Here is a 20,350-nt window from a genome sequence, read left to right as displayed (position 1 = left end):
TATTATTCCACTTGCATATCTTAACAAAAGAGTCCCTTTCATGAATACTTAAATTCAATTGATTTGTTTATCCAGGATTTCAACCTTGAAAATATAAAATATATAAAAAGGAGGCATAATGCATATTTTAAATTTTATGAAAACCTTTTCAATACTATTTAACAAAGCTTTTGTGAGCATATGATTTATATAAAAAGACAACAAATTGTATTAATTTTTCACAGTAAACTAGTAAAGTTCTGTTGCCACTTTTTAATCTTGATGAATTTTGTATTTAAAGATTATTTAAATATTTGTATCTCATTTTATGATTTATTATAATTTTAAAACACTAGTATTAGTGCATGTTAATTCATATAAATGAAAATGAGAAACTTCACATTTATATTCCTTGGGTTTTAAGTAGGATAGGTAATTTGGCAAATTAAGTTATTAAAGATGATATGTGGTTGGAAGGGTAGTCAGTTGCTACATCTGAAAAAAAAAGTCTAATCTTGATATAAAACACAGCTATAACTACCAAAACAAGATCTTTTTGACATACATAGTTGAACCACAGAAGTCATTTATATTGACCCTGTATGGATTTGTGCCTCTTTCTTTATCTATGGTCTTCTTCTAAAATGTTATCTGTTCATTAGAGGCAAGCCAGAATGATGAATTAAAAAGTAGTGTCATCACTTGATTTTCTGTTTGAGGCAAATTGACAAAACTACACCGAACACTGGCTCTCATTAGGATCCAATCGAAGAAAGTCTGTCTCTCTAGGAATGAGACAGTTAAGTCATTTCTCATAATAATAAGCTTTCACAAAACCCACAACTTAAAACAAGAAGACCTACACAGATAAAAATCACTATAGCAATGCATGTGCACTGCATTACCTTCTTTGGCTCCTAATCAATGGCTCCATACAATTCTTTTATCTTACTAAAAGTAGCTCAGTCTATTGAGTTCTCTGGTAATACACTATGAGTTCACAAGAATTTTAGCAGAGATGCTTTATATATTCCATCGCATTGTGTATATTGTCCTGGTTAAAATTCAAACTAGGTTTCTTTTGTATGTTACTTTTTTTTTACAAATTAAATAAAGTAAAGTAAATGGGAGTATGTAGCAAAACATGATTCAGAATAACTGCTTTACTCCATACTAACATCCCCTGAGATAAGGAGAACAATAAGGATACTTCAGTGTCTTTGTCCTAGTATTCTGATCCAAATTCTCTTGCTGGTTGATTCATCCACAGTTCCCTGATTGGGCTCTGAAAGAGAAAGGAAAGTCTACAAAAACAAATACCTTTCTGGGGCATAAAGAAGGACCACATTAAGAAGACATCAGGGATATTTAGTTCTAGATAGATAGATAGATAGATAGATAGATAGATAGATAGATAGATAGATACTTTATTAATCCCAAGGGGAAATTCACAAATTCTTGCTTGATAATGGCAAGTTCTCTACCATAAAGGTCCTGCAAATTCCAGATACTTTGTACTTTTTCTTTCAATTTCATTTTGCACAGATTTAAGCAGTTTTTGTTTGATGCTGAGCATTGAAAAGCTGTGTGGAGCTTCAAATCCATTTTGGCTGGAGCTTATTATGCTGTTTAAAGTGAAATGTTATTTTTCTTACTCTATTTTATACTATACTTCTTTATACACTGTGCATATATATATATATATATATATATATATATATATATATATATATATATATATATATATATATATATATGTGCGTGTGTGTGTGTGTGTGCGTGTGTGTGAAATTAAAGCTACCAAACTGCTAACTTACGAATTCAGCATCATCATTCTTATGCATCCACCATTTTGTCTATAACTGAGTGATTTTTCCTCTTGGATATTCTGTATTCCCACCCACATCCCCTGAGAAGTTAGATTTAATTAACTGGCAGTCCCAGACTGTCCTCTGTGTAAAACCATGGGTGTAGGAGGCTATCCAAGTAGTTGCTCCTGGTGTTGCATAATAGTCTCCAGCTCTTCACAACCCAGAATGTTATGTGTGATATACAGTATATATTATGTACATGCACAAAATAGTAAAACATAGTTACTGTACTTACTGTGATAATGTTTCATGTACATTGAATTCTTTTTTATGTGGTTTACTCATAATCTTCAGAATACTATAGCATTAATGTTGTTTTTTACTGTCATATAATGTTTATCCTTTTTGGGTTCATGGTAGCCAGATATAAACTAGGAAACATTTCAGTGTGTCGAAACGTGATTAATAATCCTAAAATGACATGAAAAGTGATGGATATTCGGATGAAGTTCAGCTTGCTTGTTGCCTCCTACTCCCAAATGATTGTAGAAAGCTTGCAAAGTTGTTATGGTACAGGAGTGTGGCAACATGTACCAATGGATGTGGCCATTTCCCATCTTACATTAAAGGCAGGACTGCACAGTGGTATGACTGTGACTTCTGTTCTATATGAATTTCCCAGAATTAATTTGTGTTAAGTTTTGAAGCACTTAGTTCTTTGCCTGTGTATTTTTTAAAAATATTTTTCCCACTCGTTTTGTTGATCACATTTTTTTTGCTTTACTTATTCATTTTTTTGTGTTGTTGTTATGTTTACATTTTAATTAACTCATTAACTCAATTAACTCATTAACTCATTAATTAACTCATTAACTTATTAACTCAATTAACTCATTTTAGGAGTTAATTTTAGGCTGGCATGCACTCATGTCTGATCACTTTGGGTCAGATGAGCAAAGCAGATGGATTTGACTGTAAGTCTTTTTAAATTTCATTGCTTCTTTTAGGCTAGCAATAAGATCTCTTTTTTAACACTGCATATTCTTTACTCTTGTTGATTTTTGTATTACATTTTCTCTATATTAATATTTTTAATTGTTTATTTTACAGGTCTGCACATTATGATAACTAGACACAGCAAAAAGAATATAACATAGTATCTGATTTAAAAAAATATTTGTCAATGCAATAAAAAATAGCATATAAAAATAAATGAGTACCACAAGGATGAGCTAGGAAATTCTGAAACCACCCACCATTAAAGAGTGTGATGACATTACTGGTTTCAGAGTACCTCAAATATGGTTTTCTGTCTGTTCACTATGTAAATGCTTATTATAGACATTACTACTGGACACCTTGATTTATTTTCACTTTTTATGTGCTAGGCTGACATAACAAAATCCATGGAATCTTTGAGAGACACTTCCCTCTCTTGAAACTGGCTAAACTAAATGATTATTAAAAGGGATCATTTTTCCCCGTGGTTATACAATTTGGAAGGCATTTATGGACATGAGGAAAGAATTAAGAATTAAGGTATGTATCATTCAGTACATGCAGTAACAAACTATTTTCTTGTGTAGAGAAATAATAACACTCGGTAAAGGCATTTGTAATTCTTTAAATAAATATGGAAGAAAAAAATAATAAATCAGGGTTGTCTGATTGGTAGTCACAAATAAGTGTCAGCTGAAACTGAACGAGGAGCAGATTATTAGGTTGTGATAGCATCTATTAACATTTTATAGACTTTTTGGAATGAGAACAGAAATGATAGCAATTTTTACTATAAGAATTCTCAGTCTAGATGTTACAGCCATGACATGTGTAGATGGCTGTGGTTACTCCTGAGAAAGGATTTATCTTGATTCCTGTAAATTATTCTTTTTTTACCATGTTTGTTTAATTTTTATTTTTTAATGTGTTAACGAATACTGAGACAGAAACAGAGACCACACTCAGAATTAGCAGTTGTCACACACGTGTGAGTAGGAAGGAGCTGTATGGACCAAGGGAAGGTAATTCCACACCAGGCCAGGGGGTGGCAGGGTGCACTAAACCTTATTCTGTTGCCCCTGCAGTCCAAATATGGGAAAACCTGCCTGATTCACCCTTGATGACATCACTTCCGGTCCTGGTGCCCAGAAGAATGTCACTTCCGGTTCCACCATATCACTTCTGGTTCTGAACTTTAAAGCTGCCATATTTTCACTAAGACATCAGTTCAGTTGTGGACTCCAACCTATGTACATTAGTGCCATTTTCATACCTTTTTGCAGCCAGGGATATTATACGGGTGGGTGCCCCAAACCTTTTTGAGTGTGTTGAGTTCAGACCTTCATTTTAATGCACATACTGTATTAATTGTTTAAACAAAAATCAGATGGCTTCCTAATCTGAACTCTGCGGTAAATTTCTTCATCGTTAGTTCCACATTCCTGAAACAATGATTGTGAATACCCAAAATAAGCCAAAATCACTCATTGTTTCTCTAAGTTCACATCCCTCATATTGATTTGTAGTGAAGGCACTCATTTGCTATCTCTCCAACTTGCTGCTGACTCATTGTTATCTCCTTCATAGTATGCCGTCTACTTCCAACTCATTCTCTCTTCAGTCTGCCACACAGTCCAGACCTTGTCTGATATCTCTCTCTCTCTCTCTCTCTCTCTCTTCAACCTATAGGTTTTCCCCTTTGTCATAGCATCTTCTTTAAAGTCTCTATTATATCACAATGAGACTGATGATCCCCGAATGATAATTGCAGAAGCTATGTTGGTCCTTTTTTGATAAAAATATTACAGATGGTGGTCACTACAAATGCCTTAACACAGTCTCTCCCAGTCTAAATGTAATCAGTTTGTCTGCCTTTACAATATTTTAAAGCTATGCCACAAAGTTGTAACTGACCTGATGTCAACTGTTGAAATAAATCTTTTGAAATGTAATTTTGTCACCATTATTATCATCACTGTTTCAGTGGTCATGTTAGCTAGTAGCTCCCCAAATGTTTTTCATCCACTCTCCACATTCCCGTGCATGCTTTGGGGTGAGACCAGTTCTTTTCGTATTATCTGACACCATCGCCAAATACATCCCCTTTGACCTTCGTCTACGCCTCATCCCCTTCACCTCCATCTTGGTGTACTTGTCCAGATGTCCTGTATCTTTACCGCCACTCCTTCACTTCCAAAGTAGCTTTACATTTCTGTATCTTTTGCTTCAATCCCACTTCAGTTTTTTTCATCAAAATGAGATGACTGGCAAACAAGCGCACCTATGGCAGTTCTTCAGGCACCTTTACAGTCACCACTTCCATCACTATTACGAAAGCAACAGATTCAGAATAGATTTCTGGAATAGCTCCACCTTCAGCTCAAAACCTCAACCATCTAAATGTGCCACTGACCAGTTGTGCTTCCTCAATCATAGACACCACAGAAGATACTATCCATTCATCCAAAAATAACTTTATTAGTGCCCACTTCACCAAATCTTTTGTCACCCTGTCAGATGTCTTATGCAAATCTAAAAATTCATAATACAGATTCTTTCCTGTTGCCACATGCTTTTCCTGCCATCTTTTGTTCCCTTCCTAGGCATAAACCCAAACTACATTTTGCAAACTTTCACTGTATCCCAGATTTTTTTTTTATCTAGCGCTATTTCAGCTTTCATTACCTGCTCCAAAAGCTTGATTGCTCAGTGTGACACACACACTGTGTCTGAAACTCACATTGTGACAGCCATCTTCTAAAGACATCTACATGGTCTAATATGGCTGACTGAGAAAACCGCCTCCACTCACACAAATAATTATAGAAACTAAAAAAAAAGTTCATGATGTTTCCACTGAGTCACCTGGGTTTCACATGAGCTGCTTGCTTAAAAAAATACCACAAATATAAAATAAAATTGTTAAACTAATCAATAAAGTTTTTAGTTTTTAAGTAACAGTTCCATTTTCTTTACTATTTTAAATGTGCAGGTCCATTTTGTTAACTTTGAGAGAAAGCAACAAACTCCTTTTACTCATTCCTGATGGAAAAATAACCTGACTTTATCCTATCTTAATTTTTAATTAGTCAAATATCTCTTGTAGATCTTGATTTCTGTTTTTATGGTACTCTTTACCAAATTTTAAAACTGGCTGTGATTTGAGAGCTAGCTTACTAAATATTTTGTTTTTAGCAACATAGTACAATAAGACAGCTTTTCCTCAAAATGACAACCAAAGGATTTTTTGGATATAAAACTTCTTCATGGGGGCTGGGTGGTCTTTTGGTCTTGAAACCCCTTTAGATTTTGTTTTCTTCTTCAGCTTAACTAGAGTTGTGTGTGTGTGTGTGTGTGTGTGTGTGTGTATTTTCTGTCCTACCAAGCATCTGACCTTATCACCGGACACTAGACTTACATTATGATATTGTATACTGTATAAGGACGCTACCCTTCTACTAATTATATATCTATGTTTTATAACATCATATAAATATATTTATTTTTCTTTATTACTTACTCATTAATATTGTTAACTAACCCTATTTCTTTTTTCTTGTATCTTTGTCTTTGACATTTTGTAAAGCACTTTGAGCTACATTGTTTGTATCAAAATGCTCTATATGAATAAATGTTGTTGTTAATCTTTTTTCTGATTTGAGTGCTTTTACAGCACAAGGATGAAAGGCAATATGTCCTAAAAAAACAGATCATAAGGTGGGACTGCAGCCATTTCTTTTTTTACTCATAATGCCTTAAGCTTTCTTACTGTTTGAGAAATATAATATTTGATGGCCTGAAAAAGGCAGACAAGTCATCAATTTCCAGACTACTAGTGTTTTTTGCTTTATAATGGCCACTATTGCCTTCTTAAGTTATTGTATTTATTATACTTAATCAAGTTCCTTTGTAGAATTTATTACCCATGAATACTTAACTGGAATTTTGATTTTAATAGACTATTCAGTAAATTTGCTTCATTGAGCTTCCATTACAGGTAATGCATTCATTCTTTCAGTCTCATTTTAAAATGTTATTGCTAGTCAGCTTATGCTCTTTGAAAGGAATGTTTTGTGTTATTTTTTTTTTCTTCCTCAGGATTTGCAGGTGTTCTCTGTGGTGTTGTGGGAGGGATTGGACTTTAGGAACCACATCTGTACTTCTCCTGTACTTTGTGTCCAACTGTTGGCATTGTTCTTAATAGGTTTGCATAATATTTGAACCACACACTTATTGATTTGGACTTCATTTATTATACTCTATTATACTCTATTATACTCTATTTACATTGGAATCCAGTGTACGGGAGCCAAGCATTTTGTGATTTGGAGTCACAAACATAGCAAAATTGGCGTGAGGCATCATAAAACGATCATAAATGCAAGGCCGTAACCTAAACAGCCTCCCCAACAGGACTTGCCCCAAATCCATCAAGCCTAACAAACCTGAAATAAGGCAAGCAGGTAAAATATCAAGTCATGTCCCAAGATTCAGCAAAAGACCCACCGGGAGGTGGGTCACTGCCAGCTTCTGGCTTGTGCACAAAAAAGTCAACAGTCTTTACAATTGAATGACTTAATTAAAAAAATAATTGAAAAATACAAGCAACTTGCAACAAAAACAGGCAAAAAGGAGTTGTCTAAAAGGCAATTCTACAGCAAACCAATCAAAATTCAAAGACAAAAAGAGAACACCAAGGACAGAAGCACACAAATTCAAGAAACCAAATAACCTAAAGAAAATAACAATAATTACAAATTCCTTTCTCTGATTTGGCCTTACTTAGCTGTGGCCCCAAATAGCCAGAGTAAGACCCAAGAAGGAGTGATGTCAGGGTGGCTCTACCTCTTGGAGATTTACCCAAAAAACACAAGGCATGCAGTCTTATTTAAAAACACATTACACGATTTTAAACAAAATGAAAAACATAACCATATGAAAAATAATAATTTAAAAACAACAATAAAACATAAAATACACAAAAATACAGATCCATACATAACAAAACAGGAAAAGGTTAAGCAACTGCAAACTAGAAAACATTGTTCACAAACTAGCTTTGGTCAGAGAATGAAAGGACAAAATGATCTTGCATAAAAAACACAAAACATTGATGAAAACTCAAAAGTAGAAAAGCAGAAACAAAAAGGCTCTAAACATTAATAAAAATTCCTTTCCATAACTATATTAAGATTGTTCATTTAGACATTATAGATTTTAAATATCCAAAAATTTAGAAGCAGTAAAATATGTGCACAACGATATAAGGTGCCATACAAGTTTTTGACATGTGTCTAGTAATGGGAACAGAAACTACAAACAAGATGATGCAGCCTTAAAAACTACAAAATTGTGGCAAGTCTAAAACTAAATTAGGGCTGCTAAACATAATAGGTAAGTCAAAATGTAAACAACAACTGTGGGCCATGAATGCACTCATAGATGACACATGCAAAAATCACAAAGAAGGCATTGTCTGCATACACCTGCAGCCAAGAGTCAGCCACAGGAGTATAACCTTGTGAAAGAATGAGATAATAAATACAAAATCCCATATATTTTTTAAAGTTAGGCTTAAGCTTAAGGTAGGTTTTTGAGGTCATATATTTTGATTCTTTCATTGGATATTTTAATTTAAAGATTATTTTTATTTTTGCTGATTTATTTCTACTATTATCAATTCTGTTTTGGATAGTTGTGGTTGGTGCGGTGTGGTTGTGTGCTCCTCTAGGGTAGCTCCTGTTTGTCAAGAATTTTCTTAATGTTCAAAATGTTGTGTGCCTTTTAAAGATATACTGTTGTTCCACTGATGGACTGTCATGCAGATTTGTGTGGCAGTGTTCATGAAAAAAAATGTTAACTTTTTTTTTTTGTGACCAACCTTTTTTACTATAAATTCTACCATGTTCATATATAAAGCAATAGCTTCAATAAATAGTGTGGAAAATTATGATATATTTTTGTTCCTTTAAGGTCCAGAATGGCTTGTTGCTGAGGTGGTACCCTATTGAGGACATGATAGTAACATTTTTAAGGGTACATTGCTGTACTAAATTTTAAAGATACAATACATTTAAGTTATTTGGGGTAGAGAATTGTACTTTAATGAGTACAAAGAGATTGAGTACTAAAGGAGACTCACAATTTAGGGTATAAAATCTTTCTTCAAAACATTATCATCCCAGTGACAGGCATTTGTTCCCTTTAAGCACAAAATGGTACTTCTATGTCTGAATGTGTACAACCCAGTTTGGGCAGCCTGTCTTTCTAATGCCAGGCCCAACTCAGCGCATACATTTAAGAGAAAGGCTCTTGCAAGCCTAAATTGGCTCATAATCCTGTCATTATTATGGGCACAAAAACCTTGCTGCTCCCCAAAAGCTTATTCCCTTTGTATATGACTATTTGGTTTTCTTCAAGCAGAACCAAATAAGCCAAAATGTGTCAAACTGAAGAAACTAAAGAAAAACCCAGGTAAGTTCCTCAGTCCAAATATACAGCATTGGCCAACTTAAAAGGCAACTAAAAAAGTATCTATAAATAACATTCATCACTTTTGAGTTTGGCTGCATTTTCCCTATTTCAGTAAGGCTGTCATCATTTGTAACTTTCTCCAAGATGTTAGCATATGTATGGGCCCGAGTTGCCATAAATGTGCACATGTTCATCTATGAAGGGTGTTCAAATATAAACAGGAATTTTCATGCTCTGTCCTTATAAATAGTGCAAGGTAGACCTGACTCATTGGACAAACACACACATATATGAACTTGTTAGTACTGCTAGCTGCTCTTTCCCCCCTTCCTGTCAGTTGTAATCAACATGTCGGAGCAGGATGTACACAGTAGTGTTGCACAGCGCATTATTATTCAATTTTTGACAAATGAAGGAGTCATTCCATCTCAGAATTATTTGAGACTTAAAAACAGTTTGGGGATGAGTGTGTGTCTCTCTCTCAGTCTTGAGTGTATGATTGGTGCAAGTCAATCAGAGAGGGACCATCATCTCTTCAGTCCATTTAAGGAATTTTTAGGAGGGAAGAAATTCAAGCCGAATGAGGAGGTTATTGACGGTGTGCAAGAATGGGTCAACATACAGTCAAAAGACTTCTACTCTTCGGGGATTAAGAAGCTTCCTGAGAACTGGAACAGGAGACTATATAGAAAAATAGTGTGTAAGTCATTTCATTGTATTCGATAAATAAAGCATAGCTCATAAATTCCTGTTTATATTTGAATGCCCCTCGTATTAAGTTTTCTTTTATAAATTCCAACTTTTGCATAGCAAGTTGCAAACACATGTTTTAAAAATCTAACCTCTGGGCTACTGATCTCTTTGATAGTTGTTCAGACCCTTTATAGTTCTTTCATTCTTTTCCATAGGTTAGGGACAGGGGGGTGGACACTGCTTTGGGTGGATGTTATTCTCTAGTTTACAAATGGTTCTTAAAATGATTGTTTATTGCCATGTATGTATTACTGCAATAAACAAAAAAAAATAATTATAAAAAATTATTTATCTGCCTCAATAACAACATCACTCTAAAGATTTAATAGAACAGTGATAACTGCTACTGCCGTATACCTCCTGATTTCTGGTATTATTTCCATTTTTCTCACTATCCTTATGGAGTTTGCATGTTTTTCCTGTATTAACTTGACTTTTCTCTGAGTACTCCAATTTCTTCTGCTAGCATTCAAGTCTTTGTCATAAATTGTCTTAATAAGGGCAAGTGTAGGTGTGTATGTGAGAGTGAACACTTTGATGGATGAAATATTGTTTTTTTTTATTTGGTATGCCCAATGCAGCCAGAATACATTTTGGCTTCCAACGAAAGAATTAATGAAATATGAAGGATCAGAAAAAGGATGGATAATGAATGGCGGTAATGGATCAGTTTTGTATAGTGCTTTGTGTTAAGTAGGCAGCAGTGGAAAGTTAATAAAAACACAGATTCAATCATGTGCAACCTAATGAAAGTCACTTAACCTGCCTATGTTCCCACTACATGAATAAATATTTTCTTGAATTTTTGCCATATTTTAAAATCTTGCTTCCTAGATACATGTTTAGTAGTGCCGACTATGAAAGCATGTTCTGTAATTAATTTTTTTTTATTTCTCATTTGTATGCTTAACATTAAGGCTACTTGTCTTTTTTAGCTAATGCAACATTTGGTTGCAAGCCACTGTTCTGTCTCAGTGATCTAAATGACTCAATAAGGCTGAATTTTGCAGAATTGTGTTTAGTTAGGCAAGACAAAACAGTTTCTTATGTTGAATTAAAAAAAAAAGAAAAAAAAACTTGTCAGTGTGCTGTATTTTGTAATTTATAGTTTTATCTTGTAGGGTTGCCCCCTTATAGAGATGAATCCTTTGATTTCCCAAGCTGGCTTTTTATTCTGTAAAGCTTATGTTTCTTTTAGTTTGTGTTGTTGGTTCACAGAACATCCTTTTTTTTCTCCTGGAGGGATGCTCTCCTCTAAGGCTTTGTGCGAGTTTCAATTATATTTGACAAGTTACGAACACTACTGTATACACAGTACTTGTGATAACCCCTATTTACAGATAAACTGCCAACACAGTAAAAGGAGTAAACCATACATTTCCCACAACTGGTGATCAATCACTCTCTGTCTTTCAGAAACATTTTTAATCCTATACCATACTTCACCTTGAAAAGCATCCTTTCATTCCTTTTGACTGTACACTTCTCTATGTACTTCTTTCTAATACCACTTTTTGACAGGTTTACTTTCCTACTATATTTATTCAATGTCCAGCTACTACAGTATTTTTACATATATAGAGGGAAAAGTTGGGTCTGACTTCACTGTCAGCATTATTGTCAGGGCCATTATTGGTGCCCTAGTCTGTATTATAATATTACACCATAACTTGATTATTATCAGTTTTTCTGAATTTACAAATATTTTCCTAGCATTATTAACTCATTTTTTAGATTTTTATGAATAGTTCATCTCCTAAGAAAAATATTTTATATATACAACTATATAAATAAAATGTATTATTATTATTAGTAGTAGTAGTATATTACTGTAATTGATGACTTTATGAAAAATAAATATTGCTATATTTTTGCCTTACTGCTGCTTTACTAAGTATATGATTTATGTAGCACAGCACTGCCTAATTTTGAAAGCACTTGAAATAATTCAAGAATAACAGGCTTCCTTAGATACAATATGAACTAGAATTACGGGATAATACAAAATGAATAAGTAATATAAATTTATTCTGAAAAGTGGAGATCAAAGAGCCTTTAAAAAACTGAAGTAATCACTTCTAAATTTTCAATGAAGTATATCTAAAACCAAACATATCCCCTGCTAGTTAATACATGTTGTCAGATGATATTTGTTTGTGCTATCATTTCAAAATCATGGGAAACATATCAGACTGAAAATACTAAGAGGCATTTAGCAAAAGGAAGATTTTTTTATATCAATATACTCTCCAAGGCAACTGAAGAACTAAAAAGACTTTGTTATCACACCGTTACAATTGTTGAAATCCTGACAAATGTGATGGAGAAGGCATTAGTGGATATTTTTCCATTTTCTTCTTTCTGCCTGATACTAACATCCAGTGTTGGAATATGTGACAACATGACATTTATGTATGTTTACCAAGGCTTTTTAATACAAAAATAAGCCAGTACTGTCTGAAAATGATAATAGAAACTAAAAGCTGAATAAAAACACAGTGGATAGAACTTACAAAATAACTCAGTCTTGCTATCTTAGAAAGCAGATATCTGTAATATAAAGTGCATGTCAAGCTACCCCGCCTTCTTGACAGTACACTTTCAGTCATTTTCAATTATGGCATATAACACAAAACACCTTTGCCCTTCTTCTGCCTATTCTTTTTTTGTGTGAGTACCTATAATAAAGTACGGCTACTTCAGAGGAAGCAAAAAAAAATCAAAAATGCTCAAATAACCCACCAGTAAAGAATTTTACCATGGTATAATACATTAATTAGTAAAAAGTCAATCTGATAAAATCACTTGCAAAAAATAATTGTCTTCTTGCTGATAAAACTAATAGATTGACACTGTCATATTTTGTTCTAAAAGTTACAGTAAATTTCACATTTATTTACTAGTTTACATACATATGAATGTGCTTAACACATACTTTATAGAAAATTTGAATTTTAAAAAAAAAAAAAAATCTCAAGATTGTATATACCAAGTCATATTTGTCCAGTCAGATATTGTTAAATAGCGAGTTGCTTCAATGAATTACATAATAATGTACCAACTAACGTGTGCATTTATTCTTTCTGCAAACTTCCAGACAGTAGCAACAGCTTCCTACATTTAATGTATCTCTGTAGTTCCACAATTAATAATTAACATGTCAGAATTCCCAGTCAGTCAGTCATTCTCCAACCTGCTATATCCTAACACAGGGTCACGTGGGTCTGCTGGAGCCAATCCCAGCCAGCACAGGGCGCAAGGCAGGAACAAACCCCGGGCAGGGCAAAGCCCATAGCAGGGCACACACACACACCCTCACCCCAATCACACACTACGGACAATTTAGGATCGCCAATGCACCTAACCTGCATGTCTTTGGATTGTGGGAGGAAACCGGAGCACCCGGAGGAAACCCACGCAGACACGGGGAGAACATGCAAACTTCACGCAGGGAGGACCCAGGAAGCGAACCAAGATCTACTTACTGCGAGAATAACCAAATATGTCAAAAATGTGCTAAGAGAGAACATTAGAAAACTGTGCATCTTTGAACCTAAATATAGACAGACCATATATAAAGACTTCAAAATTAGCCATACAGTAAGTATATTTACCTGCAGCATTACATCACTGTTGCAAAGAAATCCAACTGCCACAGAGATATTTTAACAACAGGGCTTGATATTATAAAAGAAAAAAGAAAAGGTGCTTGAAACTACCTGCCAGTTAAACTAGGACATACCAACTTCATTTGTACCAGCACATTTAAATTAGTAATTTAGATCATATATAACATTTAAAATTATATTTTGTTCTTTGACAACAGTTATAAGAAGTTATGTAAGAAGTTTTATTTCTTTCAATCAGGTATTCATCAATGACTCTTAATTAACTATTTTGGGACTTAACATAATACTTAATTCAAAGGTATGCTTCTGGACTTTACCATTTATCTATATGTTGATTGGTGAGCTTGAAATGATTCATAGTCATTATATGTAATTAATGACTGCCAGCTGATTAAAGGAAGCTTTCTATTAGATTTATTCAATCTGCCATGATGCTTTAAACAAGGCATATGAGGGCTCCAAAAACTTGTGTAAATAAATGATATACATGTTTGGAAATCATTTATAAAGATGGTTCAGGACTCTTCTTTATTTATAGAATATTTTCTGTAACAACATCTCTAAGTGTGGTAAATTAGTTTCATGTTGGAACTTCAAATAAAGCCAGCATAGCAAGTTGGCTTGGGGTAGGATTAGAAAGAATACAGTATTACTTTAAAGATTTTTACATAGATAAAGCATACTATACTGAGCATTTGTGGCTGTAGTATTTTAATATATAAATGAGAAGCCAGATGATACTTCTAAAGGAGGACCCATTTCTAGTGGAGTTATAAAATATTGCATTAAATGCTCCCTAGAAATGATGTTTTTTTAAAAATTAAATGAATTATACCTCTGTTGTACATATTAGAAGTGCATATTATGATAATTTGTTTTTTCACATCCTCTTCCAAAATCAGCATTGGCTTCTAGTAATTGTTTTTTGCATATAGTGTTACCCAAATAAGCATGTCTTGTAAATGTTTATTACTTGTATTTTACTTGTGGCTGTGCTTATTTCTCAACTGTTGAAAAAGTATTTACTTCTGTTTAAACAGATGATAAAGTTACAACAATCCAAAATGCCCTATCCTCACCAAGTTGAAATAACCTACATAGATATTCATTTTTCATGCCCTTTTTTGAAACAGACTCAGTCAAAACTCATACAAACTAAGAATATTATATATTTGGTGTGAAAGCTCATGGAATGTAAAACAAATGTATAAATATATGAACTACTGACTTCAGTAGAGTGAAAAATAAATGAATCGATAAATAAATGTTTATTTTAACAGCCTCCCACTGACTTGTATTACAGTGACAGTAAAGTTTAAAGTCTATAAGTCCAAAATGACATAAAACATGCATAATGATTAAATAGTCTGAAACAAAAATATAGGTCCAAAAGTAACAGGGTGTTGCTCACTTGTGTAGCTACACTGTGTAGTTTCTAAAAATAATCTTTTAACTATGCTAAAATCCACAACATTGGCCTATGATTCTTCTTCTTTTGGCTGCTCCCGTTAGGGGTTGCCACAGTGGATCATCTTGTTCCATATCTTTCTGTCCTCTACATCTTGCTCTGTTACATCCATTACCTGCATGTCCTCTCTCACCACATCCATAAACCTTCTCTTAGGCCTTCTTCTTTTCCTCTTGCCTGGCAGCTCTATCCTTAGCCATACATAATGATTATTGAATATTGAAGATTGTCTAAAATTAAGCTGAAGCTACATTAATAAGTTCTTTCTTTCTGAGACTGTGGAGAGAATGAAGTGGGTTTAAAAATATAGTGTCAAATTACAAAAATTTTAAATGTGCAATAAAATCTATTGTAAACTCAATGCAGGCAGTGAGAGTGAGTGGGAGAGAGATGGAGGGCATTCTGAGAGACACTGTAAAGAAAGTGATAATAATAGCAAAGCCTTCGTAACAGTCAGTGATAAAAAATGTCACAGTGATGTGAGAAGCCATAACAATGTTATAAATTTCTTTGCAGGGAAAAAAAGTTGCTCAAAATGACAAATATTGTTAATTGTATTACCAGTCTGGCTTTTCAAAATTCTGAGACGCAGTCTTCCTCATTTTTGGACTATTTACATTTGCTTTTGTGGTGGTTTATACTTTTGTATTGTATTTTGGTGACACTGCTATGTATTTTGATTTTTTTCAGGCTTACTGTCATTTATAATTATCTTTGTATGCCTTGTTATTTACAGTCAACAAATGTTACATGATGGCTTGTGTCGTGAAATCCTGCCTATATTGTATAAAATGGTAATACACAGTTTCTACCATCCATGCTTTCAGATTTGCAAAAAAAATTAAAAACACAAGCAAAATGACATGGAAAGTTAGGTGCTATTAAAATAAGTGAACATTTTTTAACATTATATAACTGTAATTCTGGTTTAGTGCTATTGTCGTCTCTTTTGGTATTTTGACAATTGTTGCTGTAACACAGTGATTTTGTCTACTTCCATCTGCTTAAATTTTCATCTCCTGGTCATTTCTCCCCAACCCCATGAACACCTTTTCCCAAACAATGTTCTTAGCATCTTGCAGGATAAGTAATGAATAGCTTTCACATGACAATTGAAAATGAATTTTTATATGCCAAGCAGGGATCTGTTAAATTATACACTATAGTACCAATCATCAAAGCCAAAATGAACATAAATTTAGCCTTCAGAAAGCAGAAGGATCGTAAACAATGAATCATATCTTGGCGTGTCTAAACTACTCTTTATACATGACATCATCTTATATAAAGCTCAGTGATGATGTTGCACGCAATGCCCACTTTATGTTATGGCACGTCCCATTAAAAAAATAACAAAATGGAGATGTGATAATGTCACATGCACAATAATAAATACAAATAAAAAGACTGACACATTCAAAAACAAGGAGAGACAACTGATAAAGATGGATAGTTGGGGGATAGTTACATGTGACCTCATACTTATCTCACTCACTGAGTTCACCTTGCATGTTTCACCATATGGCAGGCTGCTTGCTGACTGGATCTATCTTTACTTTTAAACCTTTATTTCAACCTAGTTTACCACCAGCAGAGGAATTCACAAAGGCATTCCCTTATGCCCTTAAGAGACTACAATTAGGCAAGGAATAAAGAATCTAACCTCATGGCCTGCTAGTAGCAGTTAGACAGAGAGACTGGCTTTAAGCTTTCACTTATACTGTAAAGTATATTTATTCACATCAAAACTAATAATGGCAAATACAAAGTGATGCATACTACCATACAACCTGGGTGGGTTGGATCCTTATGCAGTCCCAGAAGTAACAGCAAGATTCTGGTGAATATTCCCATATGGCTCCCATTCTTACCTGCAGATTGAGCTGCAGGTTAAAGGTCAGTAAGAGTCCTGCCCATCTCACTTCTCACTAGTATCTCAACAAGGTCTTTTGTCTGTTTTTTGAAAGGCTTGTGAGAAGTTGGTGAAAAGTGAGAATCTCTAACTGGTGAAAGAACCATGCCTCAAAAACCTTTCCTTTAAAAGGCATGGTCTTCTAAAGTTTTGCTGAAAGCAGCAGTTTAAAACATGGATCAGATGAGAAACAATGAAAACGATAGCATAAAATGACGATGGCATTCAAAATATGAAATTAGAGAAACTCTAGTAAATGCATGAAATACACACGAAAATCAGAGTCCAGTCTCTAGACACAAATTTTAGCATCAAAAACAAAATACTGCATGAATTGATGTCGGCACTAGGCAAAAATTGTAGATTAGTTGTTATGGCAGAAATATTAGGTGTTATCAGGGGAAAAAACTTGGACCGACTGCAGCAGTGCCATCGTGTATTTTCAAAGTTCTGATGCATCCAGCTCCTGGTCACCACCTTAAAACATTTATGTCTAAGATGATTTGCACATTAGGGGAAGGAAAACAGTCCATCCATTTTCTAAACCTGCTTCTATCCATACCAGGAAAGGACATCCTTTTCTACAAACATAGAGTCATGGTTTGTCAATGAAGAATTCAATCCCAAAACATCTGGCTTCAATTAAACTAATCATACTATTTTTGAAAATCCGTAAATTGCACACAGTAACATTGTCAGTGTTAAATGAACTTTTACTGTATTAAAATAACCATTTAAGAGTTGGCCCATATTTAATATTAATGTTTGTTTAACACTACTTCATTGTGTACAAAAACCTTCTTTAATGGAGGGCCATGTAATTTAGGATTGTAAAAAGTTACATTTGTTTTAGACAGGTTAGAGGCACAGAAAAAAGACAACAGCCAAAACTACATATTCGCTGTATTTTATTTTTGCAGCCGCAAATTCAACCTACAGCCCAAAAAAAAAAAAAACTTTTTCATTTTCCATCTCCTTAATTTTACCGCATCCCTCATACAGCTTATCACAGCACTTATAGGAAGCACCAATTTTAAGCTTAATCTAGCAGCAACCTTAAAACTCAAAGAACTCAAATAAGCTGTTATTTTAAGTCAAGACTACAATATGACAGCAAGCTTAGAAGCAAGATCTTCATGACGAAACAGTTAACTTTGTGAGCTGGAATGTTAAAGGGCTAAATCACGAAATAAAGAGAAAGAAAATATTCTCTCACCTAACAGGTCTAAACGCCAAAACAGTATTTTTACAGGAGACCCACTTATTAAGCAAAGATCAGTTTTGGCTGCATAGAGACTGGACTAGCCAAATATTCCATTCTAGCTTTACAAAGAAAACTAGAGGTGTGGAAATTCTTGTACATATAACTAATAACATTTGTAGTAACAGATGTAGTATCTGATCCTGAAGGGAGATATGTTATAGTCATAGATAAATGATTTAATTGTAGAGTGATTTTGATAAATATCTACGCACCCAATGTAGATGATAGGGACTTTATCCAAAACGTATTTGCATCCATTCACAATGTGAACACACATAAAGTTATAATGGCTGGGGACTTTAATTGTGTTTTACATCTAGACCTAGACAGGTCTTCTGCCACAGGGATGATGACGTCTAACACCGCAAAAACAATTACACAGTTTGTAACAGATCACAACTTATCAGACCCCTGGAGATTTTTAAACCCAAGCTCAAGAGCATATTCCTATTATTAATTTTTTATAGTTAACAATTTCTTGCCTACGATTAAATCTTGTAAGTACGACGCTACTCTGATAATGAAGCTAAAATCACTATTCCACACTAACAAAAAAGTAAAGATACATTGTAGAAAATGTTACAAGACATCATTATCACACTTAGTTTAAGGTTAGTTCCCTAGTTCAAAAAGCACATAAACAGGCTAACTATGCAAAGTACTCTAAGTTTTACTCTAAGTTTACTCTAAGTTTTACTAAAAATAGTATTAACTAAAATGGCAAATTATGCTAACCTAATCTCTGATGCATGACTTCAGAACATTTATGTGTGTCCTGAAAACATCCTGATATTCTCCCATTAAAAATATACAGTAGATCTCTTCCAGTAATATCATGCAGATTTAACTGTCTCTCTGTTTGTAGAACCTCACCATCTCTGTCTTTCTCAAGGCAGTCTTAGCTGTGCAAGGTGTGATGATCTGTGTACTCAAACTTGCAAAAAATAAACAAAATAATTAAATGTTTATCTAAGTTCTGAATGTTACAATTAGTTGTGTTCTACAAAACAGCAATGCAAATTTTGTTTCATTGCCCATTTAAGACAGACGTAAAGCTGACTTTGCAAACATACTTAATGATACTTTGCTTACCATTTTAAAAGACTCCTTGTTGCTAGATTTTGGGATGCTTTGGAATAACAGTCAGCATGGTGCAGCTGCTAAGGAACTGAACTCAAAGCAAAAAATTTGCCATTTCAGTCCCCATCTCCAAAGGTTTATGGACATTTGAAAATTTTACCAATATGAACTTGTAGAAAATAGTATTCCAAAACTATGGGCATTAATATGGAATAAATATTCATTGCCATTTGCAGTTATAATACGTTTCACTCTTTTGGGAAGGCTTTCCACATAATTTTGGAGTGTGCCTGTGGGAATGTGTGCCCATTCACCCAAAGGAGCATTTGTGGGGTCAGGTACTGAAGTTGGGTGAGAAGACCTGGTTCAAAATCAGTATTCCAATTCATCCCACTAGGATTGAGATTCAGTAGGGTTGAGGCCAGGGCTCTGTGCAAGTCACTCAAGATCCTCCATACCAGACTTATCAAACCATGTCTTTATTGACATACTGTAGCTTTGAGCACAGGGGCACAGTCATGCTGGAACAAAAAGGGCCTTTTCCAAAAAGTGGCCACAAATTTCGAAGTGCACAATTGTCTAAAATATCTAAAGTATGCTGAAAAACAGCCCCAGACCCATTTTCCTCTTCCGCCACTAATAGGCACTACACAATCTGAAAGGTAACGTTCACCTGGCATCCACCAAACCCAGACTCGTTCATCAGACTGCCAGATAGTAAAATGTGGTTAATCACAATAGGAAGTATGTTTCCACTGCACCAGAGTCCAATGGCTACATGCTTTACACCACTCCAGCCGACACTTGGCATTGCACATAATGATCTTAGGCTTGTTTGCAGCTAATGTTCATGATGATCCCTGCATAGAGTTTGTAGGCTGCTATTGCTTTTACAGACAGTTTGGAACTCTGTTGTGAGTGATGCATCAGAGCATAGCTGATTTGTGTGAGCTATGTATTTCAGCATTTGCCATCCCCACT

This window comes from Erpetoichthys calabaricus, chromosome 4 (genome assembly GCF_900747795.2).
Source record: "Erpetoichthys calabaricus chromosome 4, fErpCal1.3, whole genome shotgun sequence".
Taxonomy (NCBI): Eukaryota; Metazoa; Chordata; class Cladistia; order Polypteriformes; family Polypteridae; genus Erpetoichthys; species Erpetoichthys calabaricus.
Note: the sequence above shows the minus strand (reverse complement) of the source record.